The sequence below is a fragment of the Chrysemys picta genome, unplaced genomic scaffold (genome assembly GCF_011386835.1).
Source record: "Chrysemys picta bellii isolate R12L10 unplaced genomic scaffold, ASM1138683v2 scaf129, whole genome shotgun sequence".
Taxonomy (NCBI): Eukaryota; Metazoa; Chordata; order Testudines; family Emydidae; genus Chrysemys; species Chrysemys picta.
This window is the reverse complement of record NW_027052836.1, coordinates 27,444-46,021: the sequence shown is the minus strand read 5'-3', so window position 1 is coordinate 46,021 and position 18,578 is coordinate 27,444. Positions and strand designations below refer to the sequence as shown.

Below are 18,578 nucleotides of genomic sequence, written 5' to 3'. Positions count from 1 at the left end.
GCTTCGGGAGGCGGTGCCTAGAGCAACCCCTTACCCTCAGAGACATGCTGCCCTGATGGCTGCTTCGGAAAGCAGCGCGGGGCCTGCGGCACCACGGGGGGCAAATCCCGCGGGCCGGATGCAAAGCCCCGAGGGGCCAGATCCGGATCCGGCCCATGGGCATTAGGGTGTGTGCCCGGGCCCACCCCGTGCGCACGCCCATGGTAAGGACCTATAGTTTCCCAGGCTGAAAGTGAAGAGAGACCAATTTCTTTCATAAGAGACAAGCACTTCAGCCTCAGTGCTAGCAGGAGAATCCATGTGGAATGATGGGGTTTTCAAATCTAGGACAAACTCACAAAGAAGTTTAGAAATTTAAATACCAACATTTTTAGAAGTACTCATCAAAATCAAGTAATATTTTATACAGGATTTAAAATGAGATGCGGTGGAATTTTAAAAGCTGTTACTATTTATTCTATCTGTGCACTGTGACAATCGTTTCAGATCATTTTACGCCATTTGTAACAGGATCTTTAGGTCAGTCATTTATTTATTGTTCCTATTTATGTAATTACTGTAGGCATTTGTTTCTGATCAATAAATAATTATTTTATATAAAATGGCAACCTATAGCAATAATGAGTTGAATTAAATACCTATTGAACCAAAAAGAAAAAAGGAGAAGAGAAAAGCCCTGTAATTGTTCAGCCTTAAAACCCCAATTCCAGAGAGTACTTATGCACGTGACTAACTTAAAGTATGTGAGCCATCCCACTGCTGTTAGTGCTCCAATCAGGAACATGCTTAAATACATTGATGAATCAGTGTCCCAGTTCACAATAATTCCATATTAAAAATCATAGTTACTGAATGATAATTAGCCTTTCCATTCAAACAGACCCCACGCCACACCTGAACTCTGCCACCTTTTCCTATTCTACTTTTTACCAGGTTATTTTTCCCCAGAAAACCTTGGCCATTTGGATGTTTGGTGTAGTAGACGGTTGTATTGGAAGAGGCTAGATTGGTGCCCTTTCCCCCACTAAGCAAGAGTGCATGCATCCCTTAATACATATCAATTGTTAGTTTGTAATTAGCCTGTCCATACCCCATCCATCAGGTTTATGTGCATTCACATACCCTCTCCCCCCACCCAAATCAAATCAGGTTTGTATGTATCCAACACCTACGCACAATACACTTACTAGCACTGCCCCCACTATTAAGTTTGTGCTCGCATGCACTCTTATCAGCTTTGTGCCCCCACCGCCTGATCCCATTACCTTTGTGTGCACCCAGATCCAATTCATTCTTGGGCATACACCACAAACAAAATTACATGTGAATAATGAGAGCAGGAAGAGGCCATTTTGTATTAGGATTATCAAAGTTTCTCTTTGTCACCTCTAAAATGCAGCTCCCCATTTGGTGGAATACATCAATCAGTTACTACTGGAATGGGGATAGGAGAGGCGGAGCAGGGGTGGAGTCGGGCCAGGGCTGGGGGTAGAGGGGGCTTGAGCACCCACCAGCGCCACTAGAGTCTGCGCCTATGGGGGCTACCCCTTTTGCCCTCCCCCTACCGGCCTAAAATCAAGCTTGTGTGCTCATGGACTGCATGTTCCACCAACAGCCAGTTTTATGAGCACAGTGCGTCAAAATTGCAGTTGTAATGTGAATAATGACTAAAAGTTACCCTAAACCCAATAATTTAAAACGATTTGAAAAACAAAACAAAACTAGCCCTTAGACCAGACCTAGTGAGGATCTACCTCTCTACCAAATCTGGGTACGTAGACAGTATTCTGAAGAGTTGCTAGCACTGCCTAGGACAAATTTAAGCCAGACACTAAAACTGGAGATTTCTTATTTAAAAGTTTTTAAAAGAAGTCAAACAGCCACTACGTTAAATGTTCCAATAGTATAAAAACAAATTGGGTGTGAGTTCTCACAATGATTGTCAATCTCCCTTTAGAGAAAAAACAGGAACATATTCCCCACTGGCAATCCCTTTCATAATGCAACCGAAAATACGGAGTTGCTAATAGGAGCCTCTGTACATTCAAAGTCAACAGATGGCGCCACTGCAGAAGCCTTTGCTTGTCTTTCCTCTGGGGTTCTAAAACAGTTCTGATGTGGGCCTAATCTTACAAAAATTGTTCTATGGACCATTTCCTCACCTCTTCGAGATCAGGTAACACCTTCGTGGCAGGTACAGCAAATGCTTCCAAAGAAAAGTAGTACTAGGAACATATTGACAGTAATTTCAGTACTAGGAACGTGAGATCTGCCTGCTCACTGAAGACCACCATCAGGTCCTCCATGTGCCACCACCGATACATAAACCTCAACTTGGGACCTGCTGGTTTAGAGGCACGTACAAGGAGTTAACTCTTACAACAAATGCCTATCCTTTCTTATGGTGCAGGTTTTTTTCAGTAGCTGTGCCTATCGGTAGTAGGAGTTCTTTCCTGCTCAAGTCTCTCTGCCTTCTTTCATTCCTTGGTGGAGTGGAAACCTACAGGTTATATTGACAAAACACAATTACATTAAAATGAGAGCAAAAAACAACAACCAAAAACAATAGACTGTATAAACAAGTCAAGGATTATAAACAGATTGGTTCACAACCTCCAAGATGTATCCCCCTCTCTGGTGGTACATGGCAGTAACAGAGCATGTGGGAGCCATACACGTTCTTCTTCAAAGTCTAACTAAATCATTACCCCTATGGTGCAGAGGGGAACCTCCCGCCAATCATTCCATCACACTGTTTTTAAGCTGGGCTACATATAACAAATGAATTCATTTCCTTAAGAAGCCATTGGGCGATTTCTATCATCTAGGATTTTAGGCCTTCCTGTGGGAAAGCCAACCTTAGGGGAATAAAAAGGGAGGAATACGCTACTACTAGATCCCCACTTAAGCTTGCCTTTATCCTACCATTGGTAGGCAGGAGGAAATAGTGACAGGTTTGTCTCCAGCTTTCATCCTAGAAAGAGATGAGGCTCTGGTTTCTGTACAGAACACAAGGTGTTTCCACACAACGTAATTTTTGTGCCACTGATATTGCAAGCTACGCCCACTAGAGCTGTACTAGCACTGTCCCAGCCCAATGTGTGCATGCTCGCTAAAGGCCCCCCACGTGGATCATAACTGTACGAAGAACAACCCAAGAGAAGTATGTGCAAAAGCATCTTACTCCAGGCACCTCATCTCACTTCCATGTGGCACAAGTAAGAGTCCCGTGCAGATGGCTCTATCCCTGCACGAATCCTCTGCAGCAGGCTCTGAGCAATTTGTAACTAACTTTCCTCAAGCAAGAGACTAGCCGTTTTCATATATGCTGCAGGGGAGCTGGAACTAGGGGCACTGGGGTGCCCAGCATGAAGTGATATTAGCAAGCGAATGCACGGTTTCCATCATACATGGGGTTTACAGTGTTGTTCAATGGCTTTCAGCATCCCCACTATAAAAATTGTTCCAGACCCCTGAATTGCTGTTACCATAGGTGCCAACCCCTTGGGGGCTCCAGGGCTGGAGCGCCAACTGAAAAAAATTAGTGGGTGCTTAGCACCCACCGGCAGCCAGCTCCCTCCCTCCCTCCCAGTGCCTCCCACCCGCCACAATCAGCTGTTCCACGGCGTGCAGGAGGCGCTGGGAGGCAGAAAGAGGAGCAGGGATGAGGCACACTTGGAGGAGGGGACAGAAGGGGGTCAGACGAGGTGAGGAGGGGGTGGGGTGGGAAAAGGCAGGGCGGGGGTTGGGGAAGGGGTGAGGGCAGGACCTGGGGAGCAGCGGGGGCGGCAAGAGGCGGGGCGGGGGTGGGAGCTTAGGGGATGGGGGCGGGTGGGGCCGTGGGCAGAGTGGGGGGGGGTTGAGTAGCTGTTACTGTACAGGTTTCCTGAAAAAGGTGATTTGGCTCCCCTCCCATTACCCTGTGTTTATTTTGTCACCTTAGCCTGTCCTAGTATTCACACTACTTATTTCCCTCTCTCCTCAACAGCTTCCCCTGAACTTCACCCTGGTGGGGAATACACATCTCCAACACCCACAGAAAGTAACCGGAGAATGGGAAACATTGCAGCCATGGCTATCTGGGGGGTCTGGTAAGTCGGCCAGAGTGGTGGAGGTACAGAACGTCACAGCATGAAAATGTTATGTTTCTTCGGGCAGAATTAGACCCTCACTAGCTGAGCACCATCTTTCGGAAACCGGCCATCGGCGGGCACCCCCCTCTGGCCTGGCGGCCATCGGCGGGCGCCCCCCTCTGGCCTGGCGGAAAGCCGCCCAAAGCGATATGGCTGCAGCTTTTTAAGGCCCAGCCGCCCTGGCCAGGCATTCCTTTTCTATGGCTGGAGAGTTCTGCTTCTGGGGCAGCAGCTTTCTGCTCACATACCCGATGGGATGTCTCTCCCCCTTTCCGTCAATCTGCATTGGCACCACCCCCAGCCCTCTTCTGAAGCGTCAGTGAACACCAGAAAGAGCTTGTCAAAGTCCTGCTTTACCAGCACCGAGCCCTTGACCAGAGCCTCTTTCAGAGCACAGAGACCCCTCTGCCACTGCTTGGTCCAGACCACCTTATCTGGATTACCCTTCTTACATACATATCTCATCGCGGCGCTCCAGCCTCTGCTTTGCCCCTCCTGCCAACTCACAACCGGCCACCCGCTCCTCTTTCTCAGGCAGTGCCTGTCGCTGCTTCCCATCCGCCCTCCTCACGGTGCCTGCACCGCTTTTAGCCTCAGCCGCAGTCCCTCTCATGCCGCCATGTGGAAGCCTGGACCGAGCCCCCCGCCTCTGAGGTGCTTGCTTCATCTGGTCCCAACCATTCTGATGTTCCCGGGGTAGCGGGGTTCTACTGGCTGTGGGCAGCTCCTAGTGCCGCTTCTCCCCATTGAGCCCCCCTTTCCCTGAGGGCCTGGAGTAGTGTCAGAATTTCAAAGACCAGGGCCCCCGCCTGGGCATGTGGCCCTCTGCTCCTAAGCCCCGCCCCCGGATCATGCCACCTCAGAGGTTCTCTCGGGCCCACCTCACAGTCGGCGCTCGCCGTCCTCTAACCTGAAGTCTCGCCTCAGTCTTGAGCTGACTCAGCCTCTCTCTCACACCGAACGCCCTCCCTCTTGAACCAATTACCGCCCAGTCTGAGCCCCACCCCCTGGTGGAGCCCCCTGTGGGCTCCGTCCAGCCCTTGTGTCTGCGACTAAGTTTTGGAGTCCTGGTGCCATGGCGGCAGGGCAGCGATGCACAGAGCTGCCTCCAGAGGTGCGAGGGGCGGATCTCACCTGTCAGGCTTCCCATGGCAGCCCCCGCACTGAGCCTGCCCTGGCCTCTTCCTACGGGGCAGGGGGAACCAAACCATCCCCTGCTGTCCCTCAGCAGTGCACAGAGCCTGCCTGCCCCTGCTTCCCCACTGTGCCAAGCTTGGCCCCATCCCTGCTGCTCAGGCTTTAGCACCAAGCCCACCATGGCTTCCCTCGTCCCCAGCAGCGCGGAGCCATCCCAGACTCTTTGGCAGAGCCCACCACCAGCCCAGGGAGGAGTTGGGCCACTCCCAGCCTTAGGCAGTGACTTCCCATTTGCACAGCCCGACTCCATTGACAGGAAAGAGAAACCAGGAGATAGCGACCCACATCCTCAAAGATGTTTGGGCCCTTCACTCCCATAATGGCTATGTACCTTGGAGGAGCTGGGCCAATATAGCCAAAAGATACAGCAAAAGCTTCTAGTGTAAAGAGACATCCCCTGCACAGGCATCAGAAAGGAAATGACCCGCACACTGAAATGTGCTGAGGTGCTATCTACACATCAGTATATTGAGTCCTGGAGGTTCTTCTTTTTATCCATAGAGGTTTAAATTAATCTTCTAGGCAAAGCACTTTCAACCTTGATTTAATTATAGGGATGTGTTTTATAGTACACAAAAATAAAGAGCTTGTAATTTTACAATTCTATCTACAAGAGACCAAAGGTCATAACCCAGTACCTTAAACTTTAAAGCATTCTAGAGTTACATGGAAATTCTGTTCTTTATTCCCCCTGAAGAAACAGAATATATAGGGTTTGTATGTGTGTTTGAATCTTTAGCGATAATAATCCCAGTAGACAGGCACCTCTGACCAAGAAAAGGGCCGCTCAGGAATGCAGCAGGGAAAGATCCTTTTACCCCTGGGGCAACTGTTCCAAACCCCCCAGAGTGAACACACACACACACACACACACACACACACACACCCCGGAAGAATATAGGAAAGGGAAATATTTCTTTCCACGGAGATGAAAGGAGAAAGATAACAGGGGGAAAGATGGGGGAAGCGGTAAAACAGGGTTGCGTTCATTACAAGGCCCCACTAGTACCACGGTCGGAAAGAGCTGGGGGGAGAACGGTAATTCTATTTTATAGAGGATTTTGCTATTTCAAAATCAGATTTCATTCTGATTTGGAATCATATTCAAAAATTTTGAAATTCTGTGTGAAATGGCATTGCTGATCTCCACTGAGCTCTAAAGCAGCCTTGTAGGCTGCCCCAAAGCTGGAGATCCTTGGAGCCTTACAAGACCTAGCTCCACGGTAGCACACCTGGTGGGCTGTCCTGGAGCCATGGACCCTAAGAGCCCTACCTGGCGAGGAGTCACGAGCCTGGCAGCTGGGGCTCCCGCAACTTTCAGGCTCCCAGCTTCCCATCAGCCCACCAGGCAGGCAGCTGAGGAGCTGGGAGCCTGGAAACCCAGGTTCCCCAGCAGCGTGCCACATGGTCTATCAAGGAGCCCGGCAGCTGAGCTGTCAGGAAGCCAAGCAAGTTTCTGATGAAATTCTGCCTGGCCAGCAAAGTTCCATTGGAAACATGCTTGGTTTCTGGTGGATTCTGTCAGAATTGACACAGTCCTGCAGTGTGTTTCAATTTCAACAAAAGAGCAAACTCTGGCAATTGTTTTTTTCTAACAAGCTCCGCTAATTAGCAATGGAGAGCAACACGACACAATAGTTTTAAACAATAAGACCATCATAGAAAAATCAAACAGCAGGGAAGATAATTTTTAAATAGGCAGAAGGTATGGTAATTATTCAGTGGAAATGCAACCTGCACCAACGCAGTCTTTGAGAGGTTTAGCCAACTTTACACCAGGTTAACTAGCAGCAATCTATTCTATTGAATAGTCAGTCCTGACAGATCTTTTGTTTAGCTGTGGAAGCCCTTTCTTTTTCCAGGTACGCATGATGACTCTGGCTGAGGTATGCTAGAATGGTACTTTGCTGAATTAAAGCCCTCATCATCATACCATCGGGTTTCAGGTCTCTCATAGCGTGCCATTCATCCTCTAAGAAGGAAGAAGCCACTGCACCTGCGACTCATCAGCTGCCTCTGAATTGGGTTTAAGTGAAGGGGGAAAGGGGCAAGTCAGAGTACCTGTAAACAGAGAAAAGACGACTATTGAATCTATTGAAGTCATGGAGTTCCCCTAGTGTAACTGCAGCTGCTGCACACTTCTTCACGGGCTTTTTCTACAGCAGGCGAACAATCACCTAATATTGAGTATTTGCTTTCCAAGTTGCCCACTTTTGAATAATAAATCATAGGGCAAGGGTAATAAATAAAAAGCACATCCCCATGCATATTTCAATGGAACAAAAAGCACCTGGTATAGGAGAAATGAATTAACACATGCAAAGAGAGAGAGGCTGTTTCAATTCATTATGCACAAGAGAGTTTTCTTCACAGCATTAGCAAAATTAATGCCTCCATAGTGAATTATATCTTCATGCACCCTACCAAAGTTAATCTCTAGTTCTTTCCCACCCCTATAGAATCTCATTTTTAGTAAAAATTCTGTTTAGTGCTTGTAGATCTCAAAACACTTTACAAATGAGGTCAGTACAATCATCTCCCCTCCCCCACTTTTTTTTTTAAATGGAGGGGGACACTGGCACAGGGAGGCAAAGTGACCACCAAGTGACCCAGCAGCAGAGGCAGGAATAGAAACCAGGTCGCCTGAATCCCTGGCCAGTGCTCTAAACCACTAGACCACACTATCTCACATGTATTAGCATATTGAAAATTTAGTGCACCGTAAAAGTCAATTTCTGAGAAACTTGAGATTGAATTGAATATAAAAATATTACATTAATCTACTTTTTAAAAAATGTCTGAATGGGAAAGTTGCAGAAACCAGGGGACCTTGCTAGTTTTAGTCCAATCTTATCATAGCCACAATCATATATTGTGCTCAGGAAGTGAGCTTTAGGGCCTGCAGATCTCAAGCAATCTATAAGCCTGGGAACAGTGAAGGAACCAAACAAAGGCCTATTCTTGTGCACCTTAGAAGCTTTAGGAGGGCAACCTTATGCACCTAAGTGGCAGTGCGATCTCCATCCTCAAGATCACACTGCAGTCTGCCCAAAACGTGTGATCCAAGAGAAAAATCAAACTTGCACCACTAAAGGGTAGTTACTTCCAACGGCCGCATTTAAAGGGTAAAAAGATGTTAATTAAATTAAACGTAACAATACCAAAATTCTTCACAAGTTTATCAGATTCCTTTTTGTTTAGCCAAAGAAAGAACTGAGACTATACTTGAATGTATACATTTTATTAATTGAATTACATAAATAGTAACAAATACATTCATAAATAAGGAGTTACAGCAAAGCAATGTGATATGACAATCAAAGTTCAATCCATGCATTTAACATGGGGTCGTTATCACACTTTTATCAAATAGGTATAATCAGAGCTAGATAATTCATTTCACACATCAGAAAGCGGCGATTTTAGCAAAATCATCTTAATACAGAACAGAATTAACTACCCAGTGTAAGTCCTTTAATACAGGTCATTGTTCAACACGGAATTGGCAGAAGTAGAAGTTTCCCACAATTATTACACTTTGAAAAGCTCAATAAGGTTTAAGGGATCCCCTAAAGCTGCAGAAATGCTACCCTCTTGAAAGTCTCTGGAGATATCTTTATTCTGCCTGGTCATCTTCATCCAAGATTTTGGAATTAGGAATGACAGTAAGAACTGAGGTAGCCAGGTGGGTCCTGCATCCTTGTTGAGCTAAAAATTCAAACCTCAGTGCTTTCAAACACCTACCCGAAATTAACTTTCACACCAATTAAATTGCACCAAACAGGCAACCTCAGCTTTGCCCTCTAAATACATCTACTAATGTACGGATACAAAAACATCTAGAATTGCCAACAATTCACACTAAACCAATACCAGAAAAACAGTCATAATCACAAAATACTGCACCTCTACCCAAATACCAAGACTTAACAGAAAAATACCTACCTAAAACATCCACATCATCATCCTTTGAATTCAATAAGCGTAAAGGACTACTAAAACACCACTACTGCCACTTCCACCAATGGACACAACTACTAAAAACACTCTCACTTCTGACACAATAGGTGCAAAGTTAATTTTGAATGTGTGGTACACTTTGGTTGGTGTGACCGTTTAAGTAGAGCAGGTGTTTGAAAGTTGTGAAGTGCGGAGAGTAACTGCCAGTTGCCAAAACATTTAGTTGTGTTTGCTTCCTTTTAGAAATGTGTGAGAAATACACAAGTTAGGCGTTACCTGGAGTAAATGTTAATTTTCTGAACCTTAACTTTATTGGAAGAGTTTTGGGGGGAGAATTGGAGGGGAGTGGAGGATTCAAATGTATACCTTCCCTTAAGTCACATCTTTGCACTTCCAGTAGGAAATGATGATTTCTTAATAATAGGAAGTTATAATTCTATACAACTTGAGTGTTTAAGGTCCATGCATTTCAGATTCACAGTTATGCCATGGTACTGACACATCCTTCTTTTCCACTTCTGCTTCATGATGCCTGAATCAGAGAGAGGGAGCAAAAGGCGTGTGTAAATGAGAACCGCTTTCGACAACGGTCCAAAACCGCCCCGGACACTCCCTTTCGGATCTTACCACCAGTAGCATGTCAGATCTCCAAGAGTCCAAAAAGTGAGTAGAAAGCAGGAGACTTGGTTGCAGAATTCCAGGCAAGTTGGAAGCGCTGTTTGAAGAGCCGGAACTCTGGACACAGTGTCATGGGGGTGCCATAAATAGTAGCAGATGAGACCTGTACCCTGTTTACAGGGCGCTCATTCAGGGCAGTGGCTGCATTTGGCCAAGTGCCAAGAGACTAGAGGGCAAAGACCAGATCCCTGATTACAGGGCGGTCGTTGGCAGCAGGCTGTGAAGACAGCACGAGGCCAAGAGACCCAGAGGGCCTCGGAGACGCACACCCTAGTTACAGGGAGGTCAAGCTGCCCATGTTATGGACATGATTCTAATCCCCCAGATTTCAAAAGCGAGATGCAACCTGTACCCTGATTACAGGGTGGTCGCTGGCATTAGCCAAATAGGGGAGACCATAACCTGAATTACAGGAAGGTCAAGCTGTCAAAGTACCAAAGAGCTTGATATGTCCCATCCTAGAGAGGCTTGTGACATGGACCCTAATTACAGGTTTGTCACGCTGACTAATGGGGCAGAGCACGGCGTAAAGCCAAATGAGCAAGAGGGCAGAGACCCAGACCCCAGTTACAGGGCGGTCACATTGCTCAGTTGAACAAAGAGCTCAATGCCCCTCCAAAGACAGGGGGAGGTGACTTGCACCCTGATTACAGGGCAGTCACATTCACCAACCTGTTAACGGAGACCCAAAGGGCCTCGGAGACGCAAACCCTAGTTACAGGGAGGTCAAGCTGCCCATGTTATGGTCTAGATTCTAATCCCCCAGATTTCAAAAGCGAGATGCAACCTGTACCCTGATTACAGGGTGGTCGCTGGCATTAGCCAAATAGGGGAGACCATAACCTGATTTACAGGAAGGTCAAGCTGTCAAAGTACCAAAGAGCTCGATATGTCCCATCCTAGAGAGGCTTGTGACATAGACCCTAATTACAGGGTTGTCACGCTGACTAATGGGGCAGAGCACGGCGTAAAGCCAAATGAGCAAGATGGCAGAGACCCGGACCCCAGATACAGGGCGGTCACATTGCTCAGTTTAACAAAGAGCTCAATGCCCCTCCAAAGACAGAGGGAGGTGACTTGCACCCTGATTACAGGGCAGTCACCCTCAATAGCCAGATAACGGAGCAGAATGTCAAAACGACACAATAGCACAGACCGGGACCCAGCTTACAGGGCGGTCACGCTGCTCAAGGTATTAAGAGGCTCGAGATTCCCCTACAGTCTAATTACATGACCTGAGGCCTGATTTGAGGTTGGTTACTGTGCCCAGAGTTCCTTTCCTTTTCCTCCATCTTCTTTTCTCCTCTGTGTGTGGCATTCCTGACACATCCTTCTTCTCCACTTTTGCTTCATGATGTCTGAAACAGAGAGAGAGAGCACAAGGCGTGTGTAAGTGAGAACCGACAATGCCATGTCCTGCACGCAAACTCAGTGTAATCTACTGATACACTGTTCCTTTTCGCATCTGCAGACAGTCTGGATATTTAGGTCCAAGACAGTTCTTTGTGGTCCTCAGACATTTCCAGAAGCATTTCCCGCTCCTCCCAAGCTGCACTGGGTGAGAAAACTACTGGGCCCATTCCCCTCTAAAGCCACAATCTCCAGATTTCCCCTTGACAATTATTTCACCAGGCAACCTCCATACAAAATCAGGAGGAATAAAATGATGAAGGGGGGTAAGGAATTAATTGACAAGTATTCCTAAATCAATGTGACAAGGTATACTGCCTGGAATGACTTAGTCCAAAACAGCCCCAGACACTCCCTTTCGGATCTTACCACCAGTAGCATGTCAGATCTCCAAGAGTCCAAAAAGTGAGTAGAAAGCAGAAGACTTGGCTGCAGAATTCCAGGCAAGTTGGAAGCGCTGTTTGAAGGGCCGGAACTCTGGACACAGTGTCATGGGCATGCCATAAATAGTAGCAGATGAGACCTGTACCCTGTTTACAGGGTGCTCATTCAGGGCAGTGGCTGCATTTGGCCAAATGCCAAGAGACTAGAGGGCAAAGACCAGATCCCTGATTACAGGGCGGTCGTTGGCAGCAGGCTGTGAAGACAGCACGAGGCCAAGAGACCCAGAGGGCCTCGGAGACGCACACCCTAGTTACAGGGAGGTCAAGCTGCCCATGTTATGGACATGATTCTAATCCCCCAGATTTCAAAAGCGAGATGCAACCTGTACCCTGATTACAGGGTGGTCGCTGGCATTAGCCAAATAGGGGAGACCATAACCTGATTTACAGGAAGGTCAAGCTGTCAAAGTACCAAAGAGCTCGATATGTCCCATCCTAGAGAGGCTTGTGACATGGACCCTAATTACAGGTTTGTCACGCTGACTAATGGGGCAGAGCACGGCGTAAAGCCAAATGAGCAAGAGGGCAGAGACCCAGACCCCAGTTACAGGGCGGTCACATTGCTCAGTTGAACAAAGAGCTCAATGCCCCTCCAAAGACAGGGGGAGGTGACTTGCACCCTGATTACAGGGCAGTCACATTCACCAACCTGTTAACGGAGACCCAAAGGGCCTCGGAGACGCAAACCCTAGTTACAGGGAGGTCAAGCTGCCCATGTTATGGTCTAGATTCTAATCCCCCAGATTTCAAAAGCGAGATGCAACCTGTACCCTGATTACAGGGTGGTCGCTGGCATTAGCCAAATAGGGGAGACCATAACCTGATTTACAGGAAGGTCAAGCTGTCAAAGTACCAAAGAGCTCGATATGTCCCATCCTAGAGAGGCTTGTGACATAGACCCTAATTACAGGGTTGTCACGCTGACTAATGGGGCAGAGCACGGCGTAAAGCCAAATGAGCAAGATGGCAGAGACCCGGACCCCAGATACAGGGCGGTCACATTGCTCAGTTTAACAAAGAGCTCAATGCCCCTCCAAAGACAGAGGGAGGTGACTTGCACCCTGATTACAGGGCAGTCACCCTCAATAGCCAGATAACGGAGCAGAATGTCAAAACGACACAATAGCACAGACCGGGACCCAGCTTACAGGGCGGTCACGCTGCTCAAGGTATTAAGAGGCTCGAGATTCCCCTACAGTCTAATTACATGACCTGAGGCCTGATTTGAGGTTGGTTACTGTGCCCAGAGTTCCTTTCCTTTTCCTCCATCTTCTTTTCTCCTCTGTGTGTGGCATTCCTGACACTTCCTTCTTCTCCACTTTTGCTTCATGAGGTCTGAAACAGAGAGAGAGAGCACAAGGCGTGTGTAAGTGAGAACCGACAATGCCATGTCCTGCACGCAAACTCAGTGTAATCTACTGATACACTGTTCCTTTTCGCATCTGCAGACAGTCTGGATATTTAGGTCCAAGACAGTTCTTTGTGGTCCTCAGACATTTCCAGAAGCATTTCCCGCTCCTCCCAAGCTGCACTGGGTGAGAAAACTACTGGGCCCATTCCCCTCTAAAGCCACAATCTCCAGATTTCCCCTTGACAATTATTTCACCAGGCAGCCTCCATACAAAATCAGGAGGAATAAAATGATGAAGGAGGGTAAGGAATTAGTTGACAAGTATTCCTAAATCAATGTGACAAGGTATACTGCCTGGAATGACTTAGTCCAAAACAGCCCCAGACACTCCCTTTCGGATCTTACCACCAGTAGCATGTCAGATCTCCAAGAGTCCAAAAAGTGAGTAGAAAGCAGGAGACTTGGTTGCAGAATTCCAGGCAAGTTGGAAGCGCTGTTTGAAGAGCCGGAACTCTGGACACAGTGTCATGGGGGTGCCATAAATAGTAGCAGATGAGACCTGTACCCTGTTTACAGGGTGCTCATTCAGGGCAGTGGCTGCATTTGGCCAAATGCCAAGAGACTAGAGGGCAAAGACCAGATCCCTGATTACAGGGCGGTCGTTGGCAGCAGGCTGTGAAGACAGCACGAGGCCAAGAGACCCAGAGGGCCTCGGAGACGCACACCCTAGTTACAGGGAGGTCAAGCTGCCCATGTTATGGACATGATTCTAATCCCCCAGATTTCAAAAGCGAGATGCAACCTGTACCCTGATTACAGGGTGGTCGCTGGCATTAGCCAAATAGGGGAGACCATAACCTGAATTACAGGAAGGTCAAGCTGTCAAAGTACCAAAGAGCTCGATATGTCCCATCCTAGAGAGGCTTGTGACATGGACCCTAATTACAGGTTTGTCACGCTGACTAATGGGGCAGAGCACGGCGTAAAGCCAAATGAGCAAGAGGGCAGAGACCCAGACCCCAGTTACAGGGCGGTCACATTGCTCAGTTGAACAAAGAGCTCAATGCCCCTCCAAAGACAGGGGGAGGTGACTTGCACCCTGATTACAGGGCAGTCACATTCACCAACCTGTTAACGGAGACCCAAAGGGCCTCGGAGACGCAAACCCTAGTTACAGGGAGGTCAAGCTGCCCATGTTATGGTCTAGATTCTAATCCCCCAGATTTCAAAAGCGAGATGCAACCTGTACCCTGATTACAGGGTGGTCGCTGGCATTAGCCAAATAGGGGAGACCATAACCTGATTTACAGGAAGGTCAAGCTGTCAAAGTACCAAAGAGCTCGATATGTCCCATCTTAGAGAGGCTTGTGACATAGACCCTAATTACAGGGTTGTCACGCTGACTAATGGGGCAGAGCACGGCGTAAAGCCAAATGAGCAAGATGGCAGAGACCCGGACCCCAGATACAGGGCGGTCACATTGCTCAGTTTAACAAAGAGCTCAATGCCCCTCCAAAGACAGAGGGAGGTGACTTGCACCCTGATTACAGGGCAGTCACCCTCAATAGCCAGATAACGGAGCAGAATGTCAAAACGACACAATAGCACAGACCGGGACCCAGCTTACAGGGCGGTCACGCTGCTCAAGGTATTAAGAGGCTCGAGATTCCCCTACAGTCTAATTACATGACCTGAGGCCTGATTTGAGGTTGGTTACTGTGCCCAGAGTTCCTTTCCTTTTCCTCCATCTTCTTTTCTCCTCTGTGTGTGGCATTCCTGACACTTCCTTCTTCTCCACTTTTGCTTCATGAGGTCTGAAACAGAGAGAGAGAGCACAAGGCGTGTGTAAGTGAGAACCGACAATGCCATGTCCTGCACGCAAACTCAGTGTAATCTACTGATACACTGTTCCTTTTCGCATCTGCAGACAGTCTGGATATTTAGGTCCAAGACAGTTCTTTGTGGTCCTCAGACATTTCCAGAAGCATTTCCCGCTCCTCCCAAGCTGCACTGGGTGAGAAAACTACTGGGCCCATTCCCCTCTAAAGCCACAATCTCCAGATTTCCCCTTGACAATTATTTCACCAGGCAACCTCCATACAAAATCAGGAGGAATAAAATGATGAAGGGGGGTAAGGAATTAATTGACAAGTATTCCTAAATCAATGTGACAAGGTATACTGCCTGGAATGACTTAGTCCAAAACAGCCCCAGACACTCCCTTTCGGATCTTACCACCAGTAGCATGTCAGATCTCCAAGAGTCCAAAAAGTGAGTAGAAAGCAGGAGACTTGGTTGCAGAATTCCAGGCAAGTTGGAAGCGCTGTTTGAAGAGCCGGAACTCTGGACACAGTGTCATGGGGGTGCCATAAATAGTAGCAGATGAGACCTGTACCCTGTTTACAGGGCGCTCATTCAGGGCAGTGGCTGCATTTGGCCAAGTGCCAAGAGACTAGAGGGCAAAGACCAGATCCCTGATTACAGGGCGGTCGTTGGCAGCAGGCTGTGAAGACAGCACGAGGCCAAGAGACCCAGAGGGCCTCGGAGACGCACACCCTAGTTACAGGGAGGTCAAGCTGCCCATGTTATGGACATGATTCTAATCCCCCAGATTTCAAAAGCGAGATGCAACCTGTACCCTGATTACAGGGTGGTCGCTGGCATTAGCCAAATAGGGGAGACCATAACCTGAATTACAGGAAGGTCAAGCTGTCAAAGTACCAAAGAGCTTGATATGTCCCATCCTAGAGAGGCTTGTGACATGGACCCTAATTACAGGTTTGTCATGCTGACTAATGGGGCAGAGCACGGCGTAAAGCCAAATGAGCAAGAGGGCAGAGACCCAGACCCCAGTTACAGGGCGGTCACATTGCTCAGTTGAACAAAGAGCTCAATGCCCCTCCAAAGACAGGGGGAGGTGACTTGCACCCTGATTACAGGGCAGTCACATTCACCAACCTGTTAACGGAGACCCAAAGGGCCTCGGAGACGCAAACCCTAGTTACAGGGAGGTCAAGCTGCCCATGTTATGGTCTAGATTCTAATCCCCCAGATTTCAAAAGCGAGATGCAACCTGTACCCTGATTACAGGGTGGTCGCTGGCATTAGCCAAATAGGGGAGACCATAACCTGATTTACAGGAAGGTCAAGCTGTCAAAGTACCAAAGAGCTCGATATGTCCCATCCTAGAGAGGCTTGTGACATAGACCCTAATTACAGGGTTGTCACGCTGACTAATGGGGCAGAGCACGGCGTAAAGCCAAATGAGCAAGATGGCAGAGACCCGGACCCCAGATACAGGGCGGTCACATTGCTCAGTTTAACAAAGAGCTCAATGCCCCTCCAAAGACAGAGGGAGGTGACTTGCACCCTGATTACAGGGCAGTCACCCTCAATAGCCAGATAACGGAGCAGAATGTCAAAACGACACAATAGCACAGACCGGGACCCAGCTTACAGGGCGGTCACGCTGCTCAAGGTATTAAGAGGCTCGAGATTCCCCTACAGTCTAATTACATGACCTGAGGCCTGATTTGAGGTTGGTTACTGTGCCCAGAGTTCCTTTCCTTTTCCTCCATCTTCTTTTCTCCTCTGTGTGTGGCATTCCTGACACTTCCTTCTTCTCCACTTTTGCTTCATGAGGTCTGAAACAGAGAGAGAGAGCACAAGGCGTGTGTAAGTGAGAACCGACAATGCCATGTCCTGCACGCAAACTCAGTGTAATCTACTGATACACTGTTCCTTTTCGCATCTGCAGACAGTCTGGATATTTAGGTCCAAGACAGTTCTTTGTGGTCCTCAGACATTTCCAGAAGCATTTCCCGCTCCTCCCAAGCTGCACTGGGTGAGAAAACTACTGGGCCCATTCCCCTCTAAAGCCACAATCTCCAGATTTCCCCTTGACAATTATTTCACCAGGCAACCTCCATACAAAATCAGGAGGAATAAAATGATGAAGGGGGGTAAGGAATTAATTGACAAGTATTCCTAAATCAATGTGACAAGGTATACTGCCTGGAATGACTTAGTCCAAAACAGCCCCAGACACTCCCTTTCGGATCTTACCACCAGTAGCATGTCAGATCTCCAAGAGTCCAAAAAGTGAGTAGAAAGCAGAAGACTTGGCTGCAGAATTCCAGGCAAGTTGGAAGCGCTGTTTGAAGGGCCGGAACTCTGGACACAGTGTCATGGGCGTGCCATAAATAGTAGCAGATGAGACCTGTACCCTGTTTACAGGGTGCTCATTCAGGGCAGTGGCTGCATTTGGCCAAATGCCAAGAGACTAGAGGGCAAAGACCAGATCCCTGATTACAGGGCGGTCGTTGGCAGCAGGCTGTGAAGACAGCACGAGGCCAAGAGACCCAGAGGGCCTCGGAGACGCAAACCCTAGTTACAGGGAGGTCAAGCTGCCCATGTTATGGTCATGATTCTAATCCCCCAGATTTCAAAAGCGAGATGCAACCTGTACCCTGATTACAAGGTGGTCGCTGGCATTAGCCAAATAGGGGAGACCATAACCTGAATTACAGGAAGGTCAAGCTGTCAAAGTACCAAAGAGCTCGATATGTCCCATCCTAGAGAGGCTTGTGACATGGACCCTAATTACAGGGATGTCACGCTGACTAATGGGGCAGAGCACGGCGTAAAGCCAAATGAGCAAGAGGGCAGAGACCCAGACCCCAGTTACAGGGCGGTCACATTGCTCAGTTGAACAAAGAGCTCAATGCCCCTCCAAAGACAGGGGGAGGTGACTTGCACCCTGATTACAGGGCAGTCACATTCACCAACCTGTTAACGGAGACCCAAAGGGCCTCGGAGACGCAAACCCTAGTTACAGGGAGGTCAAGCTGCCCATGTTATGGTCATGATTCTAATCCCCCAGATTTCAAAAGCGAGATGCAACCTGTACCCTGATTACAGGGTGGTCGCTGGCATTAGCCAAAGAGGAGAGACCATAACCTGAATTACAGGAAGGTCAAGCTGTCAAAGTACCAAAGAGCTCGATATGTCCCATCCTAGAGAGGCTTGTGATATGGACCCTAATTACAGGGATGTCACGCTGACTAATGGGGCAGAGCACGGCGTAAAGCCAAATGAGCAAGAGGGCAGAGACCCAGACCCCAGTTACAGGGCGGTCACATTGCTCAGTTGAACAAAGAGCTCAATGCCCCTCCAAAGACAGGGGGAGGTGACTTGCACCCTGATTACAGGGCAGTCACATTCACCAACCTGTTAACGGAGACCCAAAGGGCCTCGGAGACGCAAACCCTAGTTACAGGGAGGTCAAGCTGCCCATGTTATGGTCTAGATTCTAATCCCCCAGATTTCAAAAGCGAGATGCAACCTGTACCCTGATTACAGGGTGGTCGCTGGCATTAGCCAAATAGGGGAGACCATAACCTGATT

At 48.1% G+C, this 18,578-nt stretch overlaps 1 long non-coding RNA gene across 1 annotated transcript; it reads left to right on the top strand.

Moving 5' to 3' along the window:
• The first annotated feature begins 13 nt into the window (after window positions 1-13).
• On the top strand, window positions 14-10,028 carry LOC135978126 (uncharacterized). Its single transcript, XR_010595563.1, has 3 exons — window positions 14-203; window positions 3,989-4,091; window positions 9,832-10,028. It is a non-coding gene; the product is annotated as an uncharacterized LOC135978126 (long non-coding RNA).
• The last annotated feature ends 8,550 nt before the right edge of the window (window positions 10,029-18,578 follow it).